General features: G+C 46.6%; 1 protein-coding gene and 1 long non-coding RNA gene across 2 annotated transcripts in view; one reads left to right on the forward strand and one right to left on the reverse strand.

The window, feature by feature from the left end:
• The window catches only part of LOC308575860 (solute carrier family 2, facilitated glucose transporter member 11-like), a 291734-nt gene that overhangs the window by 212968 nt on the left and 62371 nt on the right, over positions 1 to 16395 (forward strand). The gene's annotated exons all lie outside the window — the stretch shown is intronic.
• On the reverse strand, positions 7189 to 11244 carry LOC308576057. The gene is made up of 3 exons (XR_014003034.1): positions 11080 to 11244; positions 10588 to 10942; positions 7189 to 8191 (listed from the first exon to the last, which is right to left on the reverse strand). It is a non-coding gene; the product is annotated as an uncharacterized lncRNA (long non-coding RNA).

Below are 16395 nucleotides of genomic sequence, written 5' to 3' on the forward strand. Positions count from 1 at the left end.
CCCTCACCAATGATGGACACCAGGATTGTGAAGAGGAGCAAGCCCCAGGCCATTGTGAGGAAATCTACAGACTAGGTTTTTCTAAAGAGAAAAGAGATCCCATTGGCATCTGCCAGCCTCTCTTAAATCCCCAGAGGTCAGGGGAGCAGCCCCTTCATGCAAATGGGTAGCTCCTTAACTACTGTGTCTGGATGTTGAAGAAAAAGCAGCAGCCCTCTGCTGGTCATGGTATCAGGGTGCTGGGAATCTGAGAAGTAAGGATCTGGATTTGAAGAAGAAGATGATGATGATGATGATGATGATGATGATGATGATGATTATTTCATATCCCGTCCATCTGGCTGGGTTTCCCCAGCCACTCTGGGCAGCTACCATCAGAACACTAAAAACAGAATAGAACTTCAAACATTAAAAACTTCTCTAAACAGGGCTGCCTTCAGATCTCTTCTAAAAGTCAGATAGTTGTTTATTTCCTTGACATCTGATGGGAGGGCACCACTACTGAAAAAGCCCTCTACTTGGTTCTCTGTAACCTCACTTCTCTCAATGAGGGAACCACCAGGAGGCCCTTGGAGCTGGACCTCAGTGTCCGGGCTGAACAATGGGGGTGGAGATGCTCCTTCAGGTATACAGGGCTGAGGCCGTTTAGGGCTTTAAAGGTCAGCACCAACACTTTGAACTGCACTTGGAAACATGGTCTTTCAGGACCAGGATAATATGGTCTCGGCGGCCACTCCCAGTCACCAGTCTGGCTGCCACATTCTTGATTAGTTGTAGTTTCCAAGTCACCTTCAAAGGTAGCCCCACGTAGAGCGCATTGCAGTAGTCCAAGCGGGAGATAACTAGAGTATGCATCACTCTGCTGAGACAGTCTGTGGGCAAGTAGAGTCTCAGCCTGCATACCAGATGGAGTTGATAGACAGCTGCCCTGGACACAAATTGACCTGCACCTCCATGGACAGCTGTGAGTCCAAAATGACTCCCAGGCTGCGCACCTGGTCCTTCAGTGGCACAGTTACCCCATTCAGGACCAGGAAGTCCTCCACACCTGCCCACCCCTGTCCCCCCAAAACAATACTTCTGTCTTGTCAGGATTCAACCTCAATCTGTTAGCTGCCATCCATCCTCCAACGGCCTCCAGAAACTCACACAGGACCTTCACCGCCTTCACTGGGTCTGATTTTTTTAAAAAAGGGTAGAGCAGAGATTCATAGATTGATTTTTTCCTTCTTCTCCCCCCCCCCTTTTTTTCTTTTAAGGGCCTTCCTTGCATACAGCCATACGTAGATTAGAATTCCTCACAATGCAATCTCCCATCCAGTCAAATAGGAATCCAAGTCAAAATGTTACCAGCGGCCACTGCCGTTTTTAGCCATTTCCCCCAACCTTCCACTTTCTGCCTGACGCACCCACAGGGCCTCCCGAATCCAATTCTCCCCCCTCCTGCAGTGTGAAAAGGCTCTATTTCACAGCAGCAAATTCTGCCGCTCGTTTTCTGTTGTTGATTTAATCTAATTTAATCATAATTAAATTGCTCTAATTTAATCATATAAACGATATCTCTATGCCACTCCATGACTGAACCTCTCTAGGCAGTGTGCATAAGTATATCTAAAATACAAATATAAACAAAAGAGAGGCACTTACAGTATAAAACATTGCACAGTACAGTTTACACAATAACTGAGCTACAGAGAAAATTTTGAAGCAAACCAATACTTAGGACTCAGCAAGATGGGTAAAGAATAAGCGTTGCATACGCAGTATAACATTGTACTGCCAAATGGTGATGTGGAGCCCCGTTTTCCCTGTTTAGATATACAACGCATTTATCTGAAACGCTTCCTTGATGTGTCGCCATTCAGTCAGAGTTGAAAGGCCAACAGTGACACCTACTGGATGCCCTTGGGTGATGGTCAAGGACCTTCCATTCCCTGATCTAGACCCAAAGAAATGGGCTGGAACGATGACGGTCTCCTGCTGGCTGTGTATGCATATGCAGAATGAGTGCTTGATAAACCTCCCTGAAACTGTGCCTGGATGCATGCTCAATAAACCATTCACTATGCAAACAAACAGAGGCTACAGCAGGGAGTTCAGGTTCTGTTGACATACATAGAGAGCAAAGGAGAGGAGGTTTTTGTCTCACTTCCCCATCTGAATGAAGTACTGTGCCACTGACTCGCAGTCCACACGCAACAGTAATAAGCAGCTTCATCTGCCAGAAGGGCCCCCGTGATGGTCAGGGACATCACATTCCCTGATCGAGACCCAGAGAAACGGGCTGGAACGTCAGACGGCCGGGTGCTAGTGGTGTAGATCAGTGTCCAGGGTTTACTCTCAGGTTTCTTCTGTACCCACAAAGGGTAGTTGCCATCACCAATGTTTCCACTGTCGAACCTGCAAGACATGGTGACCGTCCCACCTGGTGCCACGAATTCTGTGTCCTTCAAAGTCTGTAACTGCTGGACGCTGGGACCTGGAAGGAAGCAGGGCAAAGAATCCGCACATTAATTTAAAGTGGACAACACCAAATACTTTGCAAAGTGCAGGACTTGGAAGGGCAGGTTATGCCTCTCTTTGCATCATATCAGATTCCCCCCCCCCCATCCTCCCAATGAATCTCCCTCACCAATGATGGATGCCAGGACTGTGAAGTGGAGCAAGCCCCAGGCCATTGTGACGAAATCTGCTGAGCAAATTTAAAGCCAAAGGATATCCTAATACCCTCTGCCCAATCTCTTTTAAATCCCCAGAGGTCAAGGGAGCAGCCCCTTCATGCAAATGTCTAACTCTTTAACTACTGTCTATAGATGCTGGAGAAGTGGCACAGAAAATGCAGCTGCAAACTGCTGGTCCCAGGGTATCCTCAGGTACCTGGGATACATAGATATAAGGATCTGCGTCCAGAGGCTTGGGTGAGCAGAGGGAATGCTTTGGGGCAGGGGTCCTTCCTTGCATACAGCCAGTCTGGGCAGACTCGGATTCTTCTTTCTGCTATCCACCTTGCTTGCCCTTCCAGTCAGATAGAAATCCCTCGGTGGGTTAGTCTGTACTTAGCCTAGGAGGGCATTCAAAAACCCTGGCATGGTTCATTGAATGGATGTACAATAAAGAAACATTTCATGCAGGGCCAGCCTGGTGGTAACAACTGTCCTTTGAGATATTAAGTACTGCCTTGGTGGTAATAAGTATGAGTATTGACCTACAAAGCCGTACACAGCTCAGGTCCTCAATAGTTTAAGGATCGCCTCTCCCCACACGAACCTACCCAGAACCTCCGTGTGTCATCTGAGGCCCTTCTCTATGTCCCCCAACCTGGGGTGATTTGGAGGTTGGCAACACGAGAACGGGGCCTTTTCTGTGGTGGCTCCTTGACTGTAGAATGCTCTCCCCAGAGAGGCTCACCTGGTGCCATCATTATTATTTTTTTAAAAAAAATGTTTTTATTAAGCAATTTCAACACAACAAATTATCAAATCATATAATCACAAACATCATTTCCCCCTTTCCCCCCCCACCCCTTCCATCCCTCCTCCCCCCCCCCAACCAGGGACTTCCCTCAGCTCCTATCTCTGATTTCTCTGCACATATTATTCTCTGCGTGTTATAAAAGTATACATATCCTTGCATTGTCTATCATGTTATCAACCAATAAATTTGTGTATGTTTATTCAAAACCTGCCAAGGACTCCAGTTCATTTTGTTGTCTTTTTAGATCCTTTGTAAAAAGATCCCATTCTTCCTTAAAGTCACAGTTGTCCTTGTCCTGCAGTTTGTATGTCAATTTAGCCAGTTCTTCATAGCTCATCAATTTCTCTTGCCACTGTTCTTTTGTCGGGGTTTCCTCATTCTTCCATCCTTGTGCTATCAAGACTCTTGCCACTGTTGTAGCATACATAAATAGATTCTTTGTTTTTCTTGGCAGGTCTTGTCCTACCATCCCTAACAAAAATGCTTCTGGTTTTTTTACAAATGTCATTTTAAACATTTTTTTTCCAATTCATTTTATATCATTTCCCAAAAATTTTTAACTTCTCTACATTCCCACCACGTGTGGTAAAAAGTCCCTTTTTTTCTTTACATTCCTCTTTATCCAGGCCTATGGTTATTAAATAATCTACAGCTTGTGAAAATGTGGGGAAAAGGAATATTAGCAACTGTTTTATTATTAGGCTGTCTGTCAGCATGCATTTTATTATTATTATTTATTACTGATGTTCCATCCACCAAGGTGCCCACTGTCTCTCTGGAGGTCTGGTGTGGAAGCAGTGGTACCTTGGTTCTTGAACGGCTTGGCTCCCGAACAAATCGGCTCTCAAACGCCACAAACCCGGAAGTAAGTGTTCTGGTTTGTGAATGTTTTTTGGAAGCTGAACATCCAACACAACTTCCACTTGACTGCAGGAAGCTCCTGCAGCAAATCGGAAGCCGCACCATGGTTTTCGAATGGTTTCAGGAGTCAAACGGACTCCCGGAATGGATTAAGTTCGAGAACCAAGGTAGCACTGTATAGCTATCTGTTGCAATGTTTCTAAGCAGTGCACCTCCACCTAGGCTCAGCCTGCATCTTCCTATATGCAGAAAAATGTAAGGCTGTCATCACGCTGCAGTTTGCATGGCTGCCAATAGGTGGCCAAGCGAACTCTGGTGTGATGACAGAATGGCAGGCAAATGAGCAAGCAAGCAGAGCAGGTGGCAGGTAGCTTAGATGAGCTGCTTAACAGAGGCTGGGAGGCACTTGAGGAAGCGGTTTGCCAAACCGCTCTCCAAAGCACCTCCCTCTCTCCTTTGAAAGGAGGAGTGGATGAGGTGAGCTGTGAGAGGAGGAGAAAGGAAAAGTTTTGGTGAGCCATGGGAGGATAACTGATGGGTCAAATGAGGTGTAAGGGGAGGGGTGGTCACATGTGGAGGAAGTGGGGTGGGCAGGGGTGGGGATGTCATAAATTCTACTCATATTGATCCAGAGCAGATTCCAACACATAGTTAGCAGAGTAAAAACTTAAACACATTGCAGAATTCCCAAAAAATAGTCCAGAGACAATTAATATTTCATCCAGCAGAGCTTTACTGCTACTGAAGGCAAATGAGCATAATGGTCACAAATCTAATACATTCAGGATTGGCACCGTCCATAAGAAATCCAGTTGCAGCAGACTTAACATAAACATACAATAACTTATAATAAGACATACAGAACACTACATACAGAACACCACACCAGAAGAAAAAGATAGAAAGAGTATAAGTTAAGAGCGTATGCAGATGACCTAGTATTGACTTTGCAAGAGCCAAACACTAGTACGAAAAAAGTCCTAGAAATAATACAACAATTTGGCCAGGTAGCTGGATTTAAGTTGAATAAGCAAAAAACTAAAGTCTTAGGGAAAAATCTAACAGATATGGAAAAGGAGAAATTTCAAGAGGAAACAGGTTTGACTGTGGTCAAGAAGGTGAAATACCTAGGGGTTTATTTAACATCTAAGAATGTGAATTTGTATAAGGACAACTATGAAAAATGTTGGTCAGAAATTAAAAAAGATCTAGAAATATGGTCAAATTTGAAACTGTCAATGTTAGGCCGAATTGCAGTAATTAAAATGAATGTATTGCCTAGAATGTTGTTTTTGTTTCAGACCTTGCAGATTCTTGACAAGATGGAATGTTTTAAGAGGTGGCACAAAGACATCTCGAAATTTGTCTGGCAGGGCAAAAAGCCCCGAATTAAATTTAAAATATTGACTGACGCTAAAGAAAGAGGGGGTTTTGCCCTGCCGGACCTAAAATTGTATTATGAGGCAGCAGCTTTTTGCTGGCTGAAAGAATGGATGCTCCTCGAGAACACGGACATCTTAGATCTGGAAGGTTTCAATAATGCTTTCGGTTGGCATGCATATCTTTGGTATGATAAAGTTAACAGTGCCTTTAAAAATCACATTGTTAGAAAAGCATTATTTAATGTTTGGATAAGATATAAAGATCTATTGGAAAATAAAACCCCTAGATGGGTGTCACCAGTGGAGGCTAAAGCAGTGAAGAAACTCAATATGGAGGTCGGATGGCCGAAGTATTGGGAAATCTTAGAACAGGATGGAGATAAATTCAAACTACAAAGTCAGGAGAAATTGAAGCATAAAGTAGAAAATTGGTTCCAATATCGCCAAATAATGGAATTTTTTAAACAGGATAGGAAAATCGGTTTCCAGGTGGAAAAATCAAAACTAGAGACCGAATTGTTAGAACCCAATACTAAGAATCTATCTAGAATGTACAACTTGTTGTTGAAATGGAACACACAGGATGAAACAGTTAAATCGGCTATGATTAAGTGGGCTCAGGATGTTGGACATAACATTATGTCAGCTGACTGGGAATGGTTATGGAACACCGGTATTAAATTTACGGCATGTAATGCCTTAAAGGAAAACATTATGAAAATGGTTTACAGGTGGTACATGACCCCAGTCAAACTGGCAAAAATCTATCATTTGCCCGACAATAAATGTTGGAAGTGTAAAGAGACTGAAGGTACTTTCTATCACCTTTGGTGGACATGCCCGAAGATAAAGGCCTTCTGGGAAATGATCTATAATGAAATGAAAAAGGTACTTAAATGTACCTTTTCTAAAAAACCAGAGGCCTTCCTCTTGGGCATTGTCGGCCAATTGGTGACAAAGAAAGATAGAACTTTCTTTATGTATGCCACAACAGCAGCAAGAATACTTATCGCAAAGTATTGGAAGACACAAGATTTACCCACTTTGGAAGAATGGCAGATGAAAGTGATGGACTATATGACACTGGCCGAGATGACAGGCAGAATCCGTGATCAACGAAAAGAGACGGTGGAAGAAGAATGGAGAAAATTTAAAAGTTATCTTAAGGACTACTATAAACTTAATGAATGCTAAAATGTTGTGGTTTCCAGAAGCAAAAGGGTACAGGGATACAAGGCTAGACTATAAAAGAGGACTAAGATGATAGAGATTAGAAAGTAACAACTGGGAGTTGCTAGTTGAATTATGGACATTGGGATGCAGAGAGGGGGGGTATGGGGAAGTTCAAGAAAAGAGGTTTATGAAAATATGTTTGAAACTATTCATGTATGTCTGTCACTTTTTGTGTCTGTTTGTTTTTCTTAAAAATGTTGTAAAACCAATAAAAATTTTATAAAAAAAAAAAAAGAAAAAGATAGAAAGAGAGAGGTGAAACCCAGGTTCCTTCTGGCCTTACTATTATAGTCAGCGTGACCTTGACTGAAGAGATAACAGAATCAATTTAAGCCACCTGTATTCCGCTTCTCTGAAGGAATAACCCAAACATCACAAACCTTCTGCTTGTTTCACACAGAGAAGCTTCCAGAACCCTCTTGAATGAATCAGAATAGGAAAGATCTCTACACATCAGATCAATCTCTTCTGTACCAAGAAATGCAATCTGACAGGGGAACGGAGTGAGCTGGGACAGCAGTCCCAAGTCTTTGTAAATAAGCACAAGTATTTCAAAATATCCATAAACCTCCAAAGAACTTCTTCCAAAGGGAGCCAAACTTGTGGAAGCACTACAGTCCTGGAACTTCTTGTCTTTTGGAGAAATAGGGTGAGAATGGCAACAGTTCCAGAGGCTCAACCATTGCATTGAAACAGGTTCCTTCCCTCTAGTGACCACAGGCTCAGCTTGAACCACAACATTTTCAGCAATCGTATTTCTGTTTTAATGCAGCGGAGATCTGTGGTTATGACTCTTAAGGCAAGTCAGGCTGGAGGGAAGTGGTCAGGAGCGATCGTGCAGCTTCTATCCTGCGGTCGCTCATTGCAAGCAATGCTGGGTTTCTGCAAAGAGGTTTTTGCCTCACTTCCCCAGGGACTGCATCGCCGTGCGTACTTGTAGCTGCCGTCATAAGACAAACAGTAATAATCAGCCTCGTCTTCTGGTTGAAGCTTGGAGATGGTTAAGGTGGCTGTGTTGGAATGTTTGTTGACAGAACCTGAGAACCGCTCTGGTGTTCCAGAGCTTCTGGTGCTAAACCAGTAGATCAGGATTTTGGGGGCACTACCAGGCTTCTGTTCATACCAGGCGACATTGTAGGTGCCAATGTATCCGCTGCTCCTCCGACAGGAGATGCTGGCGGTTTCTCCAAGGGATGCCGACATGGAGGGTGGCTGAGTTAGGGAGAACTGAGAAACACTCCCTAGAAGAAAAGCAAAGAGGGAGGCTATTGCTGGCGAGAATTGTGTTCCATCAAGGTGAGAGGAAGGAGAGAAAAACTTGTGGAAGAGCAGTGTTGTTATTATTGGTAGTTATTATTATTGTTTCACACACACACACACACACACACACACACACACCATTTGATTGTTAAAAACACCCCTCAAAGAAGAATAGGAAAAAAACCCAAAATGATCCTTAAAAACAACTATCTAAAACATTCCCCCCAAAAAATAATCAGAATCAGATATAAGCTAAAGGCACGTTAAAACACATGCCACGTTCTACATACCTGAGTAAGCTGGTCTAAACTAAAAGGTTCTTAGCACAGGGAATACAGGGAAGGCTTCTGCCTGGGTGTCAATAGGCAGGGAATTCCCAAGTGTGGGGGCTGCTACACAAAAAGATTGATTTCTTACCAATGCGGAATGAGCATTATGTGGCACCCGTAATGGTGCCAGTTCCACAGATCGAAGTGGTTGAGTGGGCATATATAGCGTAAGGAGATCTTGCAGGTAAACTGGTCCCAAGTGGTTAATATTGTCAGATCACTTCTCAAAAGTTGATGATTAGGAGAGAAAAGGAGATAATGGAGATGGAGATGATGGAGATGGAGATGCCTCCTGCTGAGTCATACCATCAGTCAAACCCAGCCTGGTATTATCTACCCCAGGGACAGCCAATGGGGTGCTTTCCTGATGTCATTAGACTCCAGCTTCCATCAGCCCCAGCCATAAGGGACGACGATCAGGGAGTATAGGAGCAGTAGTCCAACAACATGTTCAAGGTGTCATGTTGACTACCCATGGTCTATCCCGAACACCAGCAGAAGCCTTTTTCAGCCTTATCAGGAGATGCTGGGGATTGAGCCCTAGACCTTGTGAAGGTGCTGTACCACTGAGCTAGAACCCATATCCCCCATAAAGAGAAAGCAGATGCTCCCCATTACCAACCAGTGCAGTAAACAGAGAGGACGAGGAAGAGAGGAGTCCAGGCCATGACAGGGGAAACGGAGTAGTATCAGGTTCCCGAACCAATGGTTTCTCTGAGCAGAACCCAGATGGTCTCCCTTAAACCTCTCAGGACTGGAGAAATGCAAACACATGCAAATACTGTATCCTGTTTATGAACGGGTTCATACCAGTATAGGAAGCTGCCTTACACCAAGTCAGACCATGGACTCATCTAGCTCTGGGTTGTCTAGCAGAAGCTCTCCGGGTTATTTCAGGCAGGATACATCCCTGTCCCTAGCTGGAGATGCTGAGGATTGAATCCGGGGCCTTCCTTCTACACACAGGAGACTTGCTCCGCCACTGAGCTATGGCCCATCCCTCCCTATGCCTAGTTCCGAGACGAAGACTTCCCTCAAAAATCTATTAGGTTTTGAAACCATATTTCAACATTAGCCCCCATGGCTGAACTTATTCAGGACCAGTTGTGGGATGGGGCAGGGGAGGTGACCCCTGAGTTGACCCAATGTACGTGGGGTATACGGTAAGTCATAGTAGCAAATTCTACCTGCCTCCCCACCACTTCCCCTGTGCAAAAAGAGCAACAGTGGCACCTACCGGTGATTCAAAACAGAAAGGATCCTGTGCTGAACCCATGATGTTCGCATGTGGTTTGTGAACGTGCCTCCCGCATGGATCACGTTTGCAACCCAAGGTATGACTGTAAATTAAATTCAGTTCAGTCTGAGGATAATAAAGGCTAGGGAAAGAGGCCGCTCTAAGTTTCCTTCATAGACCTTTTGTAGACTAGAGCTTCTCTTCCTCCCCCCTTTTTAATTTTTACTTTACACACACAATTCCATCTGATATTATATTCCATCTCTGCGATCCATTTTTCACCATCTTCACCTGTGTGTCTGTTATGTACTGAGTTGAATAGGATCCAAAAGGCAGCAGTCTGATTGGTCCTAGAACAATAGGATTCAGTATGCAACAGTCTGATTGGTCCTAGAACAATACAGCAGTATGAGTGGTCCGCAGGAGCCACCCAATCCAGCTCCAGATGGAAGTGAATCCGCAACCTGATTGGCCTACAGGAGAATCCCAGAATTAGCCAATCACGTGCGGCCTATTGTGTAAATAATGTATATAAAGCAGATATTTGGGGGGAACTTGCACTCCTCACTACTATGAGCTGAATAAAGAGCATGAAATCCACACTCGACTCTGAGCATATTTCAGTGTCCATAACTTAAACTAGCCTCTCAAAAGAGGGTTACCCAGTGCTTTGTAAATTAATACAAGGATCCTGAACATGGCTTGGTAGCAAGTGCTGAAGTTTGGCATGAATTGTCCCATGAGTCCTTAAGAGAACAAGGTCAGCTCTTACATCTACCAGCTGCAAGCAATACCAAGTAGAGCTAATCACCTAAAGGAAGGTTTTTGTCTCACTTCCTCATCAGCTTGTATCATTGTGTGTGTACTGCTGTCTTCAGCTTGACAGTAATAGTGAGCTTCATCTTCTGCTTGGACATTGGAGATGGTTAAGGTGACAGAATTGGCCGAGGTGTCATAAGAACCAGAGAATCGCTCTGGGATCCCCGACACTCTCTCTTCATCCTTGTATATTAGCAGTATCGGAGCGCTGTTGGGTTTCTGTTGGTACCAGTGATTCCACTTGCTTCTTATACCCCCACTGCTTCTCGTACAAGAGATCCCGACTGTTTCTCCCATGGAGGCCGAGACGAAGGGTGGCTGAGTCATCGTGAACTGCGCCTCACAACCTGGAACAAAAAACGGTAGCAAAAAAATTAAGTGGAAATGGAGGATCAGAAAGTGAATACCCTGGCATCAAATAGGGGCAGGGAGGAGAAACTAGGGGAATATATTTAATAAAACATGTTTAAATCCTCCCTCCTACCCCAGCAACAGCAAGCGAGAAATAGGAAGACTTTCAAGAGCTGAGCCATGGTGAGGAATTCACAGCTTCCTGGGACAAAGGGGTTTCTAGCTAGAGGAATTAGACGATCCCCTTTTCAATGCAAGAAGCGTCCCTGCATGCAAATATCCTTGAAGCTCATTGGCTGCTCCAGACAGCTGGTTTCCTTCTGTGTCAATAAAGGGATGTTGCTAAGCACTGTGCAGAACTTTAAAAGGATCATTTATGTCCAGGAACGACCCAATGGCACAACGTTGGCTCCCTCTGGTTTAGGCTACGATGCCGGCTCGCTAATTTGCCGGGTTGCTCTTTAAATATGCTGAATGGAATTTGAAGGACATCGTGGCAAACAACCTGATCGTAGATGTATCGTCTTATCTATCTGTTTAATATTTACAAGCTGCACTTTAAGAACATATATTAATGCAGCTTGCAACACAAAAACATTACAATGCAATAAAACAAACAAATAAATATCTGTAATAATAATAATAATAATAATAATAATAATAATAATAATAATAATGGCTGTCAACCGTCCCTTATTTGGCGGGAAAGTCCCTTATCTCAGCGCTGTGTCCTGCTGCTGTCCCTTATTGATGATGTCCCTTAAATTTCCCGGGTTTCAAAGGAAGCAGCTCCTCTCCCTCCCTCCCTGCCGGCCAGGGAGGAGGGAGGCTCCAACTGTGTTGCTTGGCTGCGTTGCTCACCCAATAAGGAGTCTAAGAACAACTGGGGGGTGGAGCTTGCATGCCTTGTGCCAATCAAATCGGCCGCGTTGCCTGGGAACTTGCCTCTGCTCAGCGCTTCCCAGCAGAGAGGTGACGGTGCTTTTCCTTGCTGCATCCCCTTTGCCGGGTTGCTGCGCTGTGGGAACCACCGCTTGAGGCTTTGTTTGGCTGCTGGCTGGGCTTTCTGCCTTTGGCTCAGAGGGGCTCAGAAGTTGAACATACCTGTCAGGGAACTGCCATCGGAGCATCAGGCGGTGGAGGGTCTCAGGGAGGAAGAAAGAGACTCAACAGCTGAGGCAGGAACCAGCAGGGGGAGGAGTGGATCTCTGAGGGAATGCGAGCAGGAGGGAGGGCTCAGAGACGCTTCCAGCGAGAACAGTGGGGAGGTATCTGAGTCTCCCATAGGGAGACCCACACCTCGCCGGAAACTGTCACGCCGTGAGTCCAGGAGACGCGTTTCCGTTAAGGAGCTTCTTTGCTGGAAACGCTTCCGCAGACAGCCACTGTCAGACTCTACGAGTGACTAAGAGCAGACATGTTTGTGGAGCTCTGTCACACACAGAGGTTTGTGGAGTCGCACAAACTCTGAGGGAGCACGATTTTACGCACAAGCAGCTAATCATCCCATTACAGCAGTCTGACAGTCTCTGTACGCTGCCTGTGCAGGAGAAAGCATCATGAGCGAACCAGCCGGAACCGGAGGAGCAGGAGTTGGCGCTGGTCCAAGCTTGGAAGAAAGGTACCGAGCGTTGGAAGTCCAACTTGCGCTGCAGACGGCGAGGCTTGAGGAGAGAAGGGCTCAGGATGCAGACAAGAAGGGGAGAGCCACTCAGTTCCCCAGAAAGGTACCAGGATTGGTGCAGAAGTTTGGGGGGGACCCCAAGGATTACCATGCCTTTAGGACAGAGATGCAATATGCCATTAATGTGCAGTTCGATGAGTTCCCTGATGAGGAATCGCGAGTTGCTTTCGTAATTGGGCATCTTGAGAAAGGGGCGCGGGACTGGGTTCGACCCCTAATGGCAACGCACAATGACGTCCTAAAGGACACGATGAAGTTCTTTAGAGCAATGGATATCATGTTTTCCAGCGATATTGAGGAAGGGGTGGTGCGCAGACAGCTAATGGCTTGCAAGCAGGGAAGCCGATCTGTCCGTGAGTACTGGACTGAGTTTACCATGCTGACTCACAGACTGGGTTGGGATTTATCGGCGGCACCTATTCAGATGCTATTTGAAGAAGGTCTTTCTTCGGCTGTGAAAGACGAGCTGTCCCGGAGCCCCAGGGCGGTGTCTATGGATCAGCTGACCAAATCTGCGCTGACCATAGGAGCGCGTCAGGAGGCAAGAGCCTTGGAGAGGCGGGAAGGGAGAGGGGAACGTTGGAAGGAGTTCCGCATTCCAGACATTCCTGAGCCAGCTTTCCCGCCGGCAGAGCCGATGGAAATCGGAACAGCGCGCGCGCGCGCATTTTCAAAACCCAGTGAGGGGGTTAAGAAGGAGGGAAAAGGCGCCCGGAAATGCTATCTCTGCCAACAGCCAGGCCACTTTGCCAGAGTCTGCCCCCAGAGGAAGGAATGGCAAGGGATGGTGGGAGCTGTTGAGGGAGGAGAGCAGGGAGAAACGGAGCAGGTAAAAGCCAACGCCTGGTTGCCACAGTCGGGGCACTGCAGCCAGGCCAAAGAGCAGTGAAAGTGCCCGTGCCAGAAGCTCCTCAACCTGCTCTAGTTATTGATGTGTCGCTAGAGCTGCAAAATGGACACCCCCTAAAAATAAAGGCGCTGTTGGACTCAGGCAGCTCCTGCAATTTTATGAGCAAGGAGTTTGCTGCTGAACACCAGATACAGACGATCCCTTTAAGCAACCTCCTGCAGGTGACCACGATTGATGGCAGGGAGTTGTTGGGAGGAGGAGTCAGCTTGCAGACTGTCCCAATGATAATGAGGGTGGCAAGGCACACAGAACTGATAGCGTTTAATGTGGCCACCTTGGGAGGCGCTCCCATTATTTTGGGAATGAGCTGGCTAGCGCTACATGATCCGCTGGTGGGCTGGCATCAAAGAGTGGTTTCCTTTGGTTCAGCACATTGCTTAGAACACTGCAAAGGGGAAAAGGGTTCAGCAGGGGCCCAAGCCACCCTAGCAGGGACAGAAGTAATGGAGAAGGTGAAGGTGCCACCACAGTATGCAGATCTCAGCGACGTGTTCAGCGAGAAGGAAGCTGACCAACTACCCCCTCATAGGCCCTTTGATTGCCAGATCAATCTACTCCCTGGAGCACAGCTTCCTGTGGGCAAGTTGTATGCCATGTCAGACAGAGAAATGCAGGAGTTGCGAGAATTTATTGACAAGAACCTGAAGAGGGGCTTCATCAGAGAGTCCAAAGCAGCGGGGGGTAGCCCAGTGTTTTTTGTGGATAAAAAGCACACGGACAAGCCGAGACTTGTATGTGATTTTAGGAGGTTAAATGCAGTGACTGAACCAGTGACTTTCCCTATGCCCAGGATTGATGATATTTTGACCAGGGTGAGGAAGGGAAAGATTTTTACAAAGCTGGATCTAAGGGGGGCGTACAACCTGATACGTATAAGGAAAGGGGATGAATGGAAAACCACCATGTTTACCCCTTTGGGGGCATTTGAATATCTCGTTATGCCTTTTGGATTACAAGCAGGCTCAGCGTGCTTTCAATCTTTTATGAACCACGTACTGGGTCCTTTGCTCTACAAGAATTGTGTTGCCTTCCTAGATGATGTGTTGGTGTATTCGGAGAATGAGGAGCAACATGTGAGAGACGTCAGAGAAGTGTTGAGCAGGCTGCAAGCCAACAGGCTGTGGGTGAAACTGGAGAAGTGTCAGTTTCATACCAAGGAGGTGGAATTCCTGGGGTACCGCCTGTCAGACAAGGGATTGGCAGTGCTGGACTGGAAAACACCCAAGACCAAGAAGGATGTGCAGAGGTTCCTAGGGTTTGGAAACTTTTATCGTAAGTTCATCCGAAACTTCGCCCACCTGACGGCGCCCATTACGGACTGTCTCAGCAGTAAAAAGAAGTTTGTATGGACGGCGGAGGCGGAGCGAGCGTTTGAGGAACTGAAGAGGGCCTTCGCCTCGGAAGAACAACTTCTGCATGTGGACTTACAAAGGAAGCTGAGGGTCGAAACAGACGCCTCTGACAGAGCCATAGGGGCGGTGCTTCTTCTGCAGTCGGGGAAGGAGGAGTCAGAGTGGCGACCGTGTGCCTTCTTTTCGCGAAAGCTGAACAAATCCGAGAGGAACTACACGGTGTACGACCGGGAACTTCTTGCTATTCATGAGGCTTTCCGGAAATGGAGGCACCTGCTAATTGGTGCACAACATAAGGTGCAAGTGTGCACGGACCATAAGAATCTAGAGTATTGGAGAACTGCGCGAGTGCTCAACCAACGGCAGTTGAGATGGGCCCAGGAGTTCTCCAAATTTAACTTTGAGATTTGTTACGTGCCAGGCCCAGAGAACGTTAGGGCGGACGCTCTCTCACGCAAACCTGAATATTTGGAGGGGGAGGGAGCACCCGAAGAGACCCATGTCATTCCAGAGGACCGCTGGGTGTGTGGGGCGGCATTGGTGGGGCAAAGGGAGTTGGTAGAGGGTACGGTGCATGATGAATACGCCCAGGACAAACTCAGGGGTCTCAGGAGGGAGGGAGACAAACCCGGGGGTTTTGAGGAGAGAAACGGGGCATTGTACTACAAGGGAGCGTTATATATACCCGAAGGGGAATTGAGGGAGAAGGTACTCAAGCAACTGCACGATAGCCCCACAGCGGGGCATTTTGGGCAACACAAAACCATGTGGCTGGTTACCAGGGAATTTTGGTGGCCCAAGGTCAGGGAAGATGTGCGGGAGTATGTGAGAGGGTGTGAACAATGCCAACGAGCCAAGGGGGAGAGGCGGGCACCGGCAGGTTTATTAGAACCACTACCCACACCTGAAAGACCGTGGGAAGCAGTGGCCATAGATTTTATGACTGATCTGCCAAGGTCTAGAGGGAAAACAGCCATCATGGTTGTGGTAGACCTGTTAACTAAAATGGCCCACTTTATAGCCTGCTCACATGCGGTCACAGCAGAAGAAACAGCCAAATTGTTTGTAGAAAATGTGTTTAGGTTGCATGGCGCCCCCTTGAGGGTGGTTTCAGACCGAGGGAAACAATTTACTTCCAGGTTCTGGAGGAAGCTCATGAGCTTACTGCATGTTGAGGTTAATTTCTCAACGGCCCGTCATCCAGAAACCAACGGGCAGGCGGAAAGAGCTAATGGTGTTCTCCAGCAATATTTGAGGTGTTATGTGAATGACAGAGAGAATGATTGGGTGGAGAAGCTGGCGTTGGCAGAATTTGCCTACAACAATGCAGAGAACGTGTCCACGGGGATGAGCCCCTTTTTGGCTAATCACGGGTGCCATCCCAGAGCCTTCCCAGGGGGGGAAGGGGAGAACTGGAGCGTTCCAGCTGCAGAACAGTTCGTTGAAGAAATGGAAGCGATCCATCGCCAGCTCCAACTCAACTTAAACAGGGCTAAGGAGGAA

This window comes from Podarcis bocagei (assembly GCF_964188305.1).
Source record: "Podarcis bocagei genome assembly, chromosome: 16".
In the NCBI taxonomy this organism is placed as follows: domain Eukaryota; kingdom Metazoa; phylum Chordata; class Lepidosauria; order Squamata; family Lacertidae; genus Podarcis; species Podarcis bocagei.